The sequence below is a fragment of the Ictidomys tridecemlineatus genome, chromosome 9 (assembly GCF_052094955.1).
Source record: "Ictidomys tridecemlineatus isolate mIctTri1 chromosome 9, mIctTri1.hap1, whole genome shotgun sequence".
In the NCBI taxonomy this organism is placed as follows: domain Eukaryota; kingdom Metazoa; phylum Chordata; class Mammalia; order Rodentia; family Sciuridae; genus Ictidomys; species Ictidomys tridecemlineatus.
This window is the reverse complement of record NC_135485.1, coordinates 130,615,334-130,631,401: the sequence shown is the minus strand read 5'-3', so window position 1 is coordinate 130,631,401 and position 16,068 is coordinate 130,615,334. Positions and strand designations below refer to the sequence as shown.

Sequence of the window (16,068 nt, the reverse complement as noted above, 5' to 3'; positions counted from 1 at the left end):
TCCCAACACACAATGGGCAAACCTTCTTGGAATGGTTGACTAAATGCTCAAACTATTGCAACTCAAGATATTGCAACTGAAGAAACTCAGTTTGGAAAACACATACTGTCTTGTGTTGTGGTGACATCTATCATGATAACAAATGTTCAGTAAAATTTTGAAGTTAATTGACAAAAAAAAAATACTAAAATTATAGCTCTTTCATATTCCATTGGCCTTATGTATATCATATCTCCAAGAATATTTCAGAATTGAAGATAGTTGATACAACTGTGCCATCTATAAGGAGAGTCCTGCTTCAGTTGCAAATGTATATACACTATGGTTATGATACCTAAAACTTTATGAACATTATTTATTGGTACTGGTGATCGAACTCAGGGCCTCAAGCAAGCTGAGCAAGCAATGAGCCACACCCCAATCCCTTCATAAGCACTTTTTAAAATGCATTTATTAATTTATGTAGGACTGCAAAGCATAAAAAGATTGGAGTAACATGACTTGATTCAAATGACAATTGTGCTTGAGGCTCTAAAAGTTCCCCTAATTTTTCCCCACCTATCTTAATGCCATTTCTACACACACACACACACACACACACACACACACACACACACACGGCATCTAAAGTTTTGGAATCACAGACTATAGCATTTTCACTGGAAATTAAATCACAGCATCACCATTTGGATTTATCTATAAATAAATGTTTAAGATGAGATTATTTGCCTAATAGCATCATTTCTTAAGCCTGAGTATTAAAGTATACATGATTATGAGCATATCCCAAGAAACTCTCTGATCAGGGATTTCTAATCCAACATTCAAAAAAAAAAGCAGTAACAACATGGCCTTTGGAGCAGATTCCTTGGGGCTTTAGAAAGAGAGCTAGGTCACATGGAGAAAGTAAGATACAGCATACAGAAGAGACTGATGCAGCTTTCCACCGAACATTTAACCTGAGATTATTTAAAACAGGGCATTTCTATTTATTAAAAGCTCCATGTGAAAGATAATTTATTCCCTAAGGATTACAGAATGTGTATTTGTATACCTAATATTAGTACTACTGGGAACTGCTCACAGTGAAAAAAGGAAAGTAATAAATATTCAGTAAGCATCTCACTAATTATGATTCCATCAGTTTTCTAGCTTTGTATTTTCAGATGTCAGTGCTTACCTGAAAACTGACATCTATTTGGTTGCTAAGAGATATAGGATCAGTTTCCAGTTGTTGCTCTGTCTCTCAGAGACTTGCCTTCTTGGATTTAGCCTGAAGGTAGTGCAAGTTAACTCTGTTACCCATGTGGGGATTTACCTTATTTAAACTAGAAGATACTCCAAGGTCTCAGAAAAGAAATGAACAACTTCCAATCGGCACAATTTTGAACAAAATATCTGGCTTTCCCTGAGTTTAATGGTTTTTCCATTTCACAAAATTAAAATATAACTGCATTATTTTATAATCAAATTTAACTGATGAGTCTATGAAGGTCATTTAGAATTTTGACAAAAATCTTATAGGAAATGAAGTCAGTCAGTCAATTCTCATCCCTAAAGTGATGCTCAAGCCCAACATTTTAAGAGTATTGTCTGTCTATAACTTTGCATGATTCTTCAAACATATGGAGGGACAAAACTAAACTTGATCTATCTGGCTGTTCTGATACTATACCAGAGTCTGAAACAAAGTGCTGTTATAATTATACACATCCTAACCGGTCATTAGTGTATCCCAAATAAATATTGATTTGCCTTATCAAAGAGAATATTCCTCCAACGTCAGAGCAGAATTTCAATAAGCAAGTATGTTTCCCAATAACACTAATCATCTAGCATCTCTTCCCATGCACATTTCATAACCTTTCAAGGACAATCTTCCAAATCACTTTGGAAAGAAATAGTCAAAAAAAAAAAAAAAAGGCATCCCATTGCAGAAGCATTTAAAATTACTACATATCCAACAGGTTCAACTTTTAATGCCTGTGTACTAATCACACAGCCATTGATCACTAACTAGTTTAATATCAATGCTTTACTGAAGTACATCGCAAAGGAACATGAGCTAAACATTACCTTGTCTACCAAGGGAGCTGAAAATGCCCACTTGCTCAGTCCTCTCCTTACTCAACTTCTTACAACACTGTCAGCCAACTGCTCTGTTGATTCCCAGTGCCTTATGCGTTCCCTTAGCACTGAGTCAGGTTACTACCATTTCTGATCCAGAACTCATTAAGAAAATTCCTGTTACAAGCAAAGTCTTTGAAATGTAGGAGCACTGTAATAAAAAGGCTTCCTTTTGCTCATCTTGAGACAGGGGCAATAATGTATACCCTCTTCTAGGCTTTTACTTATAGAACCACAGCTTTATAAACAATACTGAGAGGTGGGAGGTAGGCAAAATGCAACACCTGGCCTCAGCAAAAGTAATGACCTCAAACAACATTTAAGAGAGAGAGGAGAAACCTGGTTCAGGAGAAGGAAAAAAAACAACAAAAAGAGCCAATCTGCATCACTGAAACAAGAGTAACAGAAAACCTTGCCAGGTTTTCCCAGTAAGTTTTGTGAAGCAGAAACAACCTAATCAATATGTGCAACCTCACCCTTAAGAAGCCTCTCGTTTCCAAACACAAACTGCTGGCTCCTTCTCCACTGGGTTTTTCCAGTAAGTTTTGTGCAGCAGCAACAACCTAATATGCACATCTTCATCTGATAAACCTAATATGCACATCTTCATCTGATAAACCCTCTTGTCCCCAATAAGAAGCTGCTGGGTCCCTCTTCCTTGGGTCCTCAGGGACAGAAACCACCACTCCGAAGGGAGGAGAATTCAGAGGTGCGGGGAGGGGCAAACGCAGATTTGTGTAGCTCTACATCTTCATCTTAATGTCAGCTACAAACCTGTAAGTCACTGAAGAACCAGGCTCCTGACTTGCTCCAGCTCTGGTCCCTGCCAGAGGGGCGCGAAGAGGTTTAGGAGCCTACAGCGCCATGCTCCAAACAATGACTCCTCACCCCTTCAGCCAAGTCCCACCTTGCTAACCTCTTAGTCAGACCTCTCAGGAGTAGGATAAAGAGATGCGTGGGTAGTCGCCCAAAGGCGACACGCTCCCAGGAGTTGCTGGGGGTGGGACTAGAGGTGGTCACAGAGAGGGGCTTTTTAGGAACCATCAGGAAATGAGGCAACCGGGACCCCAGCATCCTCCACCCCTTAAATGCTTTAAGGACTCCTTGTTCTGAGGCTGGGGGGCAGAGGGGCGGCAGCCTGTGATTGGGATTAGGGGCAAGTCCCTGGGCCACAAGGGCTTCTCTCAAGGACCGCGCAGGTGGGCGCAGCCTTGGAAGGTCAGCGAGGCCAGAGCTCAGAGTTACCCCGGGGGCCGGGAGAGTGGGAGCCGGTGAATGTGAGTAGGAAGAAGCGCGCGCTCCGGGGCGCTCGACAAGACAGTAAGCGGGAGACAAGGGTACCCCAACAGCCAAAGACAGGCAGCACGCCCTCCCCTACCCACTAAGCGACAGGGCTAGAGGGGCGATCTGGGCTGCAGGGTTGAGAAACTTGATGCAAAACACACAGGCTCCCCAAGGCAGGACGCGCCCCCGCGCTCTCAGACACGCTCCAACGCCTCCCTGATCGCCCACCCTCGCCCACCCCACCCTGCGAAATCCCCCACCGAGCCCTGGGATCCGAGGCGGGTAATTACCTCTCCCGGAGGCTGAGCGGGGGGCGGCAGCAGCAGCAGCAGACACTTTTAGCCTGACTTTCCAGCGTTCGCATGCGAGCGAGTGCGCGCCGAGAAGGAGCTGTAACCTGCTATTTATAGACCCGAGCTCAGCACCCGGGGCCGAGAACCCGGAGGAAACAAGCAGACGTCGCGGCGCAAGGCGCGGGCCGTGGCTGCCGAGACTCCCGCCGCTGCCCGGGGCTCGGGCTCGGGCCGCGCTCCGCGCTCGCTCCCCTGCCCGCCGCGCGCGCCCCAGAGAAGTTGTTACCAGCGCGGCTGCCTCTCGGGCTGCTCACACGCCCCCCGGCACAATTGCTACTTTCCCCCCTCCCCCACCTTCCTTGCCCCTTTTCCTTCTTCTCTGCTCTCTCCCCAAGCGGTCTCCTCCCAATGTCACTAGCGACAGAATAGAGGCGGTGGCAGCAGCTAGGATCTCGCAACTGGCGCAGCTTGCCTCCAGCTACAGATGGAGCGGAGTTGGTGGCCTGGCCTCGCACCTCGAAATGACCAAAACAGCCTGGTTGCGTGTGCTGACACCCCGCACCCAGCCCCTCTGCGCGCGGGGACAACCACCCAGCCTAGGGTGTGGGATCACTGCTGTGGTGATGAGGAGACGCCACGCTGAGTCCGGGGCAGGAGAAAACACAGAGAAAAAGATCAGCAGGAGAAGGCGCCCCGGAGCTGACGGCCGTGAGGTGAAGGTGAAGCAGTGTCCCACGTTTGGGGGACTTCTGCCTGCAGCCGCCCTGGGACGCTTCTCTCCTGCCTCTCGGCCCCCTTGCCCCAGTTGGGGGTCTGGCGTGGGAGACCTGGGCACCGACTCGGTTTCCAGTCCAAAGCAACCCAAAGTCACCCTCGGCGAGACCCCCACGTTGCAGAGGGTGGCTAAGGCCGATTTGCTCCCAACAAGCTTGTGATACGACTTAGACAGCCTGAGTGCGTGGGGACAAGTCGTCCCTCGGCGTGTTTGGGGTGTTAGGAAGATGGGGTGTGTAATCACGCAGTCTGGAAGGAGACTAAAACTCCCCCACTTCCTCGCCAACAAGCCCACAGGGGAAAGCACGCAGCCTGCTGGTTCCAGGCTGTGGGGTGTGGGGCAAATGATTTCCCCATCTGCGCCTTACAGGTGCCACCTGGCGGTTCTCTTGGAAAGTCTCTGACTGAGCTGCTCAAAGGTAAAGGTGCCTAGAGCGCCTATAAAGACACCCTCAGTTTTTCTCTTCTGAGCTCTTTAAATTCACATTTTAAACAAAATGGAGTTTCAGTGCTGTACACAAGTGTGACATTCGCCATTCGAAGGGCCTGGAATCCCTAAGTCAGGATGGTGAAATCAATTTGGGTTAAGTCAGTGCTTAACAGTTTCACAGCGTGGGAAGCTGTATCTACCCCCAGCTGTCACCCCTGCTGTCACTGCCTGAATCTAGGCATTCATTCACTCCAAGAGCATTTGACTGCCACTAGGTTACAAGCTTTGTCAATCAGGGCAGGAACTTTGGTTGTTTGGGTTTTTGGTTTTGGGGTGGTTTGTTTTGTTGCCACCGATTTGCTTCCAGGGCTTGGGACAACACCCAACATGCTGTAGTTTCCAGAAATAGTTATAGAATGGATTAATAAACAGGATAGGTCAGAAACTGTTTCAGCCCCTTCTCCTTGGGTCCCTGCAGCCCTTACCTTTCCTTTTAACTACTTCTGCTCTGCTGTGCTCTGCTCTGGCACCATCGATGAATGGAGACAAGTGAGAGGTGAGGGATAAACTGTCAGACAGATCTTGGAAAACTGGAGGTCTGGTTATGCAGCTAGAGTTTTCCTGCATGGGATAGGACTGAACACACCCACCTCCGGCATTGGCTAAGTCCTGTTCATAGAGGTCTGCTGAAAAGATGGTACAACTTTCCCGCTGTGTAACAGCCTTAGACCACTCTTAAAAGACAGAAGAATTGAAAGAATATCAGAACATTAGGATGCCAAAGCTTTACCACTAACTTGAAAATGTCATTAATATGTAAGTCCTCTAACTTTAAATGGAGATTGTGTTTGTGAAGTCTGCTTCACTAGTGCCATAGGTACAAAAGCATTCCTCCCCAGAACAGAGGTAAAATAGGTACAGGTACTGATGGAAAGGAACACTTAAAGGGACACACCCAGAAAGCCCCATTATAACAAAAATCCAGGTAGAGATCATGCTGACCAGGACTTTTTACAGGGACATTGAGGACTATGTGACATACCTGTGATGGTCATATAGGAACTTTAAAGGTGGGGTGGGGGGAAAGAGAGAGTGAGAGAATAAAAGAAACCAGGACTTTATCAGATGTATATGCCACATGGCATTTTTTAAACTCCATCCATCAGCCTGATATTTACCTTTTTTAGTTATTTAGTGGCATGTTCCTTGAATCATCCTGGAGGATTCAGATGCTTCTGTGGTTGATTAAACTCATTCAGGCTTTACTTTTACCAACCTTGAACTTTTGGCCACTTGTGTCCCCAGAACGTAACTCCATTTGCCAGTGCAGGACAAAATATTTTTCATTTCCTTTTGAAATATCTCTGTATGGTCAGAAGTCGAAGGTGATTCCCAGTAGTTACTTTGCTGTCTGAAGCAATAAAATCAATCTAACATCTGCAGGACTCATGTCACACCTCCTTTGCAATGAGTTAGCTCACACTCTTTCTGTATACTCACTGTTCCTGGAGGTTTTTTATTTTGGTGAGATTGATGTGACACAGTGGGTATCTGTATCTTTATAATCCTCTACTCTTCAAAATCTCCTAATACATAACACCATGTGTGACATCAGGTATTTTCTTAACTACAGTTGTTCATTTATATTAACAATATGTTGTAAAGCAAGTTCTTGTTTTCATCCCAGTTTGGGGTTTTTGTTTGTTTGTTTGTTTGTTTGTTTGTTAGTACCAGGGATTGAATTCAGGGGCACTCCACCACTGAGCCACATCCCCAGCCCTATTTTCTATTTTATTTAGAGACAGGGTCTCACCAAGTTGCTCAGCACCTTGCTTCTGCTGAATCTGCCTTTGAACTCAAGATCCTCCTGCCTCAGCCTCCCAAGTTCCTGGGATTACCAGTGTGCCTCACTGTGACCAGCTTCATCCCAGCTTTCAAAAAATTAAAAGCAAGAGTTGAACTTTCTTATTTGTTATTTAGATAATCTGTGTGTGTGTGTATGGAAGTTAAGGGGGATGTTATGAGAAATTTTTTAAAAATCGACTAACTTATATAAAAGGATTAAATTATTATATAGGTGCTTGACTGTCTCATGGACCCCAAGAGCAGGAATGAAGCCAGACGTTGACAACCAGAAACAGAGACATGCAGCTGGGACTTCCCCCCATTGCTCTATCTGCTCTTTTCCTGCCTTTTCTCCCTCCTTCCTTCTCTTTACCCACATAGACTCATAACTTTCTCTGTTTTTCTGATATTCATTAAGTGGCATGGTTACTAACAACCCTTGAACTTCATAACTCACAGGCCAGCTCCAAATTCTCACAGAAGTACCATGATCGACACACCTACCAACCCCAAGACCAGACCACCAAGCCAGAGATGGCAGTCAAGTTACATTCTCATAGCAGTGACTATAGCAACCAGGTGGGTGGTAGTGGTGGGCCAAAGTAGGAGGAAAGGATGAAAATGCCCCAAATGAAAAGAGGAATGGGGGTGGTTCTTCTGTTATCTCCCACTCCTGTTGTTTCATGAACAGTGGCACCAAAGGCAGAAAGAAATAGGAAAAAAGAAAGCTTAAGGAGGAGTCCGTGTCTCTGGTATGGGAATGACATGCATGTCGGAGTACTGAGCGGGACAGAATGCCCCTTCCTGCTGGTGGCACTCTAAGGTCACTTGTCCCAGAAGTATGCCATGGTTGGGATATGAGGTGTCTCCCAAAGCTCTCAGGAACGTACAGAAGTGAAACGGTTGGATGAGGAAAGTCCAACGAAGCAGGAACGTACAGAAGTGAAACGGTTGGATGAGGAAAGTCTGTAACCTCCTCTGCAAATTAACCAATTTGATGGATTAATGATTTGAAAGGACCATGGTACTGGGTGATGATTGCAGGGTGGAGTGTGACTGGAGGAAGTGGGTCACTGGGGGCACGCCTTGGGCGTTACATTTCACCCCTGTGGCTTCAGTTGTGCTCTCTCTGCTTCCTGGCTGCCAAGTAGAGCAAATTTTCTCTGGCATACCCTTCCACCATGATGATCTGACTCCTCTCCAGCCCAGAGCAATGGAGCTAGTCCACCCTGGACTGAACCTCTGAAGCCATAAGCACAGAACCAACTTGTCCTCCTCTCAGTTGATTTTGTCAGGTATTTTATTCACTGTGACAAATAGCTGACTACCACAAAGTAGCAGTATGTTTTTGTAACCTCTTGACATGGGATTCAATAACCATGAAGGAATTAAATTTTTCAGTTTACTGTAGCTTTATTTTTTTTCACAGCAAATTAGAGGATTTTTTTTTTAATGAAGCATATGAGTGTGATGATTTTTACATTTATTGAATATCAACATTCTGCTCTCACACTACATATTTCTAAAGTCATATGTAAAATGTTTGAACTTTTAGGGGGGGACACAATTGGGCCCATAACAGATGTCCCATTTTCAACTAAGCACTTTTTTAATTACCTAATTATGTCACAAGTGGCATAAAATTGAGGACACATTTCAGGAAATGTTTGCAATAATCAGGGAGATTGTTTGGAACAACTGGTTCTTTCTAGAAGTAAATAGACTATTTCTGAACATTTCATTACATTTTGTTAATTCATATCTCTTACTGCGCACTTAAACATATAAACAGATCCTTCTTTCCTTATTTTTAGCAATTTCTTTACATCTAATCATCTTGTCAAATTATCACCTTGATGTCTCTTCCTGGAATCATCCATCTCCTCCATCTTCAGGTAACCTGATTTCTGCTGGAATATCCCAGTTTGATCACCAGAGCAAGTCAGAACAGTTGTGCAGACCTTATCTCTTAATTAAATCCAGACCTTGAAGATTCCTCTCCATCAGGACTTCATTTGTTCATCAGAGAAGTAATTATGCTTCATAATCAGACAACTTGTGTGGTTCCTATTCACTGCCCATGTGACTTTTGACAAGTACTTCTAAATTTCTGAGCCTGTTTTCTTTTATAAAATGGGAGTATTAGTACCTACCTTCTAGAGGGGCTATGAGAATTCTCTGAGGTACCATAAGGACATGACCTGGCACTCATCTTGCTCTTTCTTTCTACCCATATCCTCTTGCTGAGGCCAAAAACGATGGACATAGAGCAAAATAAATTTCCTCATGAAACCTAATTTATGTGCTCTAGACTGGTTATTTCACCATTACATCTATGAAAAGTAAAATAGTCCTAGAGAATTTAGCTAAAGTCTATGCCATATGGGAGGAGAATTTTCCAGAGTTTGTTATGGAGATTGTAAAACAACCTCCAACTCCCAGATTATCTGTATACCTCCCTTTCCTATGTCTTCAACTTAATTCTAGTAAATATTCATTGAGCAACTACTATTGGCCATGGATTGTGCTTAGTTCTTAAATAAAAAGGAGAATTCACAAATTTTGCCTTCATCATTTAGCAAATTTAGAATTGGTCTCCCTAAGCCTTCCAGTATGTATGCCCTACTTGATTTACTCTAAAATTACACTCACTGAGTGTCTAGTAGACACAAGGTACAGGGATGTGGGAACCTAGGGATGAGCATATAATTTAATAGAGAAGACAAAGGCAAGTCTACGAACAGATTTCAAGCAAATTGAGATATTATGTATCAATAAAGCAAGCCAAAATGTTATGAAAATCAGATGGCAAGAGAAACCAAATCTATTTGAAAGGATCAGAAAAATCTTCATAAAGGAGGTGGCAATGAATACAGGAAAGATTTCAAGGGACATAATTGCCAGGCATTCTAGCACAGGAGTGAATGAAGACCACCAGGTGAGAATCTCACCCCTCAGGTCTGATTTGAGCAATGTGTGCTCTGAGAAGCCTGCCAGTCAATCCTCTTCTGTGCTCCCCATAACCCTGCACGTCCCTTGGTTGCATGCTTACTGAATTGCTCTTGTTTACCCATCTTTCTCCTTTACTGAGTTAAAAAGCTCCTCCTGAAAGCAGAAACCCTGCTTTATGGCTTTTTGGGAAGAGATATGAAGGCATTGGAAAACTGGGCACTTAGGGTAGTTTGTCTGTCTGTTTTGCTATGCTAGGGATTGAACCCAGGGCCTCCTGCATGCTACATTGATTTTAAGTCAAGGTCGATCCAGTTTGGCTTCTCACCACCAGCTGTTTGGGGCCTCCTGCTCAGATGGAGTTTACCCAGTCCTGAGATGCCCTGTGATTCATGGTTTTCTCGGAACTTCTGCTTTCTTCACAAGGTCAGGAGGAACTCTGGATCCCCTCATGGTACCTCCAACAAACATCTTCCTCTGCCAATATTCTCTAACAGGCTACACCACTCTGAGTGTGGGAGCTCTCGAAACTGTGCTCAGAATGGATCCTTAAAATGGACCTCAGTGATCCACTGATCCCCACTGCCAATCAACCTCAAGAGGACCCATCCTCTTGGATCACATCCCTTCTCCTGCCCTTTTCTCATTCTTGTTTCCTCTTCTCCTCCGTCTCCCAGCTTTCTCTTCCCCTGCCCTGTTCATGAAGCCTCCTACCTCATAGCCTTCTCCATCTCTAGTGACCATTACACTTTCCTTTCTCAGAATCGCCATGTTAGAGCAGATATAGAGAAAGAACTGGGTCACCACAAGGAGAAAATTCATCTGGGTTATTATTGCTAAAGCATTGGGTTGTGTTGCACAATAGGTGAGTGTGTGTGTGTGTGTGTGTGTGTGTGTGTGTGTGTGTGCGTGTGGGTGTGTAATCACTAACCTTTCAAAGACTTTTTAAATTCTATAGAAACTTTTTATATTCACTGGCATGTTTGTTTCTATAATACAGTACGGGAAGATATAAAGTTACAGATATTTTCCTTTGTAAACAGAATATAAGCTTCTCACACAGAAATGCACTGCAATATTCTCCAAGGTAAAAGCAGAGAAATCATAGATAGCTCAAAAATGTTCTTCCTTTGAAATACAGCACTTATGAGTAAATAGAACCATTTGAAACCTAAGGGAAAAGTTGAAGAAATTCATCAATGTGAAAAAGACAACCATTTTATTTAGTCTAAAATGAAGTAACATTTTATAGGACTGAATTTTAGTTTCTTGAATGTTATAATGAAAGCAAATGAGTGATTCATTTTATGCTTTCTAAAAGCACAAAATGCCTGAGATAGTTAGCCTTTTCTGGTTTCATACCCAAAAACTCTGCATGATTTTTTTTAAGTTGAATTTTGTTTTGTTTTGTTTTTTTTTAATCTTGATAGATTGGATAGGCCAGGTGAGTGGGAGCAGAAGGCATGGACTTAAAAATGGTGAATGTTCATCAAATTTTCCAAATGGAGGCTGTTAGCTTTCTGTCACTGTGACAAAACACCTGACAGAAATCAACTCAAGAGAAGAAGACATTTATTTTGGCTCATGATTTCCGAGGTTTCAATCCACAGTCAGTCAGCTCCACTGCTTTTAGGCCTGTGGTGAGGTAGAACATGGTGGTAGGAAGCATGTGGTGGAGCACAGTCATCTGGGGGCAGCCAGGAAGCAGAAAGAGAGAGGAAGCGCAGGGAATGATAGGGAACAAAATGTGCCCTTCAAAGGCAGCCCCCAGTGCTACTTCCTCCCACCAGGCCCTGCCTCCTAAAGCTTCCCCAGCTGTGGACCAAGGCTTCAAGGCATGAGCCTTTGGAGAACACGCTCTATCCAAACTCCACAGAAATTTGACTTGAATTGTGCAACTGAATATGTTTGTTGTTTATTTTTTAAAAAAATTGTACTTTGATGGGATTTTATAATGGTCAATACAAAAAGAATACAATTCCATAACGGAAGGTCAAAAATAGAAGACAAACAGCTCTCCATAATAATGGGTTGTCTTCATTCCAGGTCCTATTAGTTCTCTGAAGAGGATTGTATATCATGGAGTCAGGCTTTGAACTGGGGGTTAGGGGTTGTAGATGAAAGAGAAACTGGATTTGGCTCTTTTTTCTAGACCTCAAAAGATTTGGGGGAGAAGTGGACTCCAGGAAGGGAACCCATAATCAGAGGTAATTCTATGAAAAGTACTCCCTAATTGTGCTGGCAGACCAAGTAGCATCCCCTGTGCACCGCCCTCCCCCCTTTCTGCCCCTGTGCCCATGTCTTGGCTTAGAATGCTCTAGCAGAATACCGCTGACTGCTGTGTGTCCTAAACAACAACAATGTTTTGCTCTGGAGGCTGGAAGTCCAAGATCCAGGTACTGGAAGATAGATGCATCGTGAGGGCCCAACTCCTGTTTCATAAACAGCTGTCTTCTCATGTCTTTGCGTGGCTAAGACAGAGTGATTATCTGTACATGCCTCTTTTTCTAAGGACACTAATCCCATCCATGAGGACTTCCTGCTCCTCCCAAAGGTCCACCCCCGCCCCAACATCCTCCCACTGGAGATTAGGGTTGGAACACATGGATTTGGGAGGGAAACAAATATCCAGTACAACCTCCTCACCCCAACTACCCCTTGTGGAAGGTTGATACTTCAGAAGAAGTCCTGGGAAGTTTCCTGTTCTTTGCCTACCCCTCTCCCCTGTTCCTCCTTTCTGTGTTCACCATCTATCTGTGAAGTGTAAAGAGAAGCCACAGAAGTTTAGTCAAACCTTGATGATTTTGTTCCTTCTTGGAATCCCAGGCAACAACAATCTAGAGAAGCCCATCACAGAGCTGGAACCAGAAGAGGACGGGTTGCAGGGACTCCCCAGATTAGAACAAATGGGTAGAATATGAGCATTCTTGGGATCAAAAACCCACTATACTTCCTAAAATCAGATGGGATGCCAGCTCCAACTGTTCATTGCTTGTTAAAGGAAGGTGTGATCCTCAGAGGCTGGAGCAGTCACAAACATTTGACTGAGAGTTACAAGGACAAGGTGCACTGAGCAAGTGTGGAATACAAGGAATCGGTGGTATCTGACAGGGCTGGTGGGTCCCCTCCCTCTCTGTATCTCTCAGTTTAATCTGTCAGAGAAATGGCTGATATTGCTGTTCCTGGTGTCCTGGTCATCTTCTACTGAACAGCTTTGAATGGAGAAGTGCAGAAAAACTGGGGGGATTCTGCTATCCATGATCAAGCTTTACTCTCTTTTGAATCCTTCTCTTTGATTATTAATACATAAAAAAAATTTCATTGTCTGTGCTACTCTTTACAGGTTCCCCTTTCTTCTCCTACACTAACTGAATGATCTCCATTCTCCTTAGTCTAAATTGCAAAAGACAGCATCAGATTGACTGAGGAAGTTAACATTGCTCCTATAAAGAGAGCAACAGTCTAGCTCCCAGGTTGCTGAGCCTGAGATCAGGAATCCATGCTTGTCTAGAGAATGAAAAGGCAAGTCTGGCATTATTTCTGAGAGCAGGGAGTCAATTTCAACTTGTGGGTGAAATTGAGTACCAGGCTTTAGGAAACAAAGACACCTCAAAGACGTAAGAAAATAGCATTTGCTATGCACAGTGGTGCACACCTGTAACTCCAGTGACTCAGGAGGCTGAAGCAGGAGGATGGCGAGTTCAATTCCAGCATCAGCAAGTTAGTGAGGCCCTAAGCAACTCAGTGAGACCTTGTTTCTAAAAAATAAAAAGGGCTGGGCATGTGGCTCAGTGGTTAAGCACTGCCTGGTACTAAAAAAAAGAAAATAGCATTTAGTGAACACAAGTACATTGAAATATGTTTTTACCAATGGTTCTAGAATCAAACAAAGAGATTCAAGTACTTCTACTACAGACTACACTTAAAGATGCTTAAAGATGGGGTTAAGCCAGCACAGCATGGGGAAGTCAACTCTCTCACTATTCAGGTCAAACTCCTGGTATGTTATTCATTGTTGGGCTTTGTCTTTCTAAAATAAGGGAAATACTGCTCAGTCTTTGTTCTGCATTTTATAATAAAGCACGCAGTTGTGGCTTTTATTAGTTCTGAAAAACAAAGCATACTATGTGAAATAGTAAACCACAGCTTGATCCTCTCTTGACAATCTATATTCCATGGAGGCTACAATTTATTTATACAACTATTGATGAAAGGCTAAATTTTTATTATGCACAAACCAATTTAAATGGTTCTTAAAATGAATGAAGAAGAAAAGTCCTCTCTGCTTGCACAAGTACATAGATTTCAGCAATCTCTGAATGTTTTTTTTTCTTTTGAATTCCCTTGGAACATAGCTATTTTTGTATTACCTATATGCAGAATTTGGGGGGGGGGAGGGTTGAGGATTAAAGTTGAAATTGAAATTCTACCAGCTTCTATCTATGTCAGACAATAATCCCAATCAAAAATGGCTCACTGGTGAAGAGGCTCAAAATCAATATTGCAGGAACCTAATTTTTCAAGCCCTTTGGTTCCCGGCTACTGTGTTCTTCCTTTCCCTGCAGCTGAGCCATTCAACACTCTACTGCAGCTTCTCAGTTCCATAGGCCCTTGTTGGGGGGGGGGGGCTTAAGGATAGCCACACAACACCAAAAGAGCCAGCTTCAAGACATACTTGTTCATCTGTCCCAGAACCTGTGTCTTGTTCTCCTTATGAGATTATCCTTGCTTCCAAACTCCAAAATTTAAATTAACTTTCTGAAATTTGGCTCTGTGCAGTGATAGGATAGTGAGTTTTCACAGGATTTATCTTCCACTTTTGACACTGAAGCACCTTATCAAGACATCCCGGGGTACATGTTATGTTCTGCATGCCAAGCAGTACCTGCTACTTTTGCTGACCATTATAGTGTTAAAGGAATGGAGCTGCATGATATTCTGCAGACTCGTGAGATATCCAAGGTCCCCATGAGCTGTCAGGGATCAGCAAACTACTGCCTGAAGGCCAAATCTGGCTAGCAGCCTCTTTCTGTGACTCTTGCAGGCTAAGGTGTTTATTTTTTTGTTTTGTTTTGTTTTGTTTTACTTTACAAGGTTGTTTTAAAAAGAAGAATATGCAACAGAGAACCATACATGGCCTGCAAAACCTAAAATGTCAACTTGGCCCTTTGCGTGAAAAGTTGCCCATCTCTGAACTAAATTATCAGGCAGAGCCAGAAAGATGATCTAGCCCCTTGGTCCAGTGCTGCTCCTGTTAGGTGAAAGGAAAGCTTCTGTGGTTTCTTCTTATTGGTGTATTTTTAAATAGCATTTGTCAACCTGATAACTCTACATCAGGCATCAGAGTCTGTGATCCCTGGCTTCAGGAAATAAACCACATATGGAACAGCAGTATCCATTGGAATCACTCCCTAATTGAGTTTGTGATAATCTACTGATAATTGTTCCAAAGACGTGTCTTCTCACTGGTCAAAAAAGAAAAAAAAAAAAAAAAAGAGCCAAATAAGTTGTAAGAGTTTCATAAGGAGGTGGGGAAATTTGGAGTTTAATAAGAATTTCTACCCCTGCCTCTTACAGCTGTTCTCTATCAATGTTCATCTCCAAAGCCCCTCCAGGTACATAGTGCCGCTTTGGGTTCACTGTTTTGGAAACATTCTTAGCACAGAGGCCTGCTCTTCCAGAACCTTCATTCCGTGGTCTTTTCCAGGAATACATGAGAAAACTGTAAAAGTAACCTGAGAAAAATTCACCAATAGGTCCACACTGACCCACTGTGGGGCAAACACAGACCAAACCTGTACTTACTCTCCCTGACCCCAGTAAGCCTCCTCTGAGTAGAGGGTCACAGGAGCACTCTGGGCCCCCTGGAATGAACATTAGCTAAAGCTCATATCAGTAATGCCCCTAAGATCCGGGAAGTTCACTTCCCTGAGAGATGACTACAAGCCCTTTTTAGAGGAAGAGTAGAAAGAAGATGTATTGTGCACGCTTGTGGCACATCACAGGAAATTCCTCATGAGTGTCTAGTTTTCCCTTCCTTTATGAGCTGAGGGTCTGGGGGTAGGTACAGGTACCATAAGGTAACTGTAGTTCCCAAGGTCACCCAGAGTCTTGTTTTTGTTTTGACTTCAGCTTATACAGATCAAGGAGGATGATGACAAGTTATATGTTCTCTTTCAGTCCTTGGAGCCTGTTGGTCAGTTAGTCACGGCCAAAGATCCCTGGAATTGTCACTCAAACCCCACTACCTATGATCCTTACCCTCCTCTGTCTTTGAGTCCCTGTGCATTCTGCCACGTCAGACCTCATCTCCCCAGAGAAATCCGAGCACTTTTAATTTGACAGCAGCTCCTACCATCGGGTCTG

General features: G+C 43.6%; 1 protein-coding gene across 7 annotated transcripts in view; it reads right to left on the bottom strand.

Annotated features, from left to right (window-relative positions):
- Inpp4b (inositol polyphosphate-4-phosphatase type II B) overlaps positions 1 to 3,843 on the bottom strand; it is a 750,819-nt gene extending 746,976 nt beyond the window's left edge. For all 7 annotated transcript variants that reach the window (XM_021727898.3, XM_040293274.2, XM_021727894.3 and 4 more), the window contains exon 1: positions 3,702 to 3,843. The gene's annotated coding sequence lies outside the window, so the exon portion shown is untranslated. The remainder of the gene's footprint in view (positions 1 to 3,701) is intronic.
- Positions 3,844 to 16,068: the final 12,225 nt, after the last annotated feature.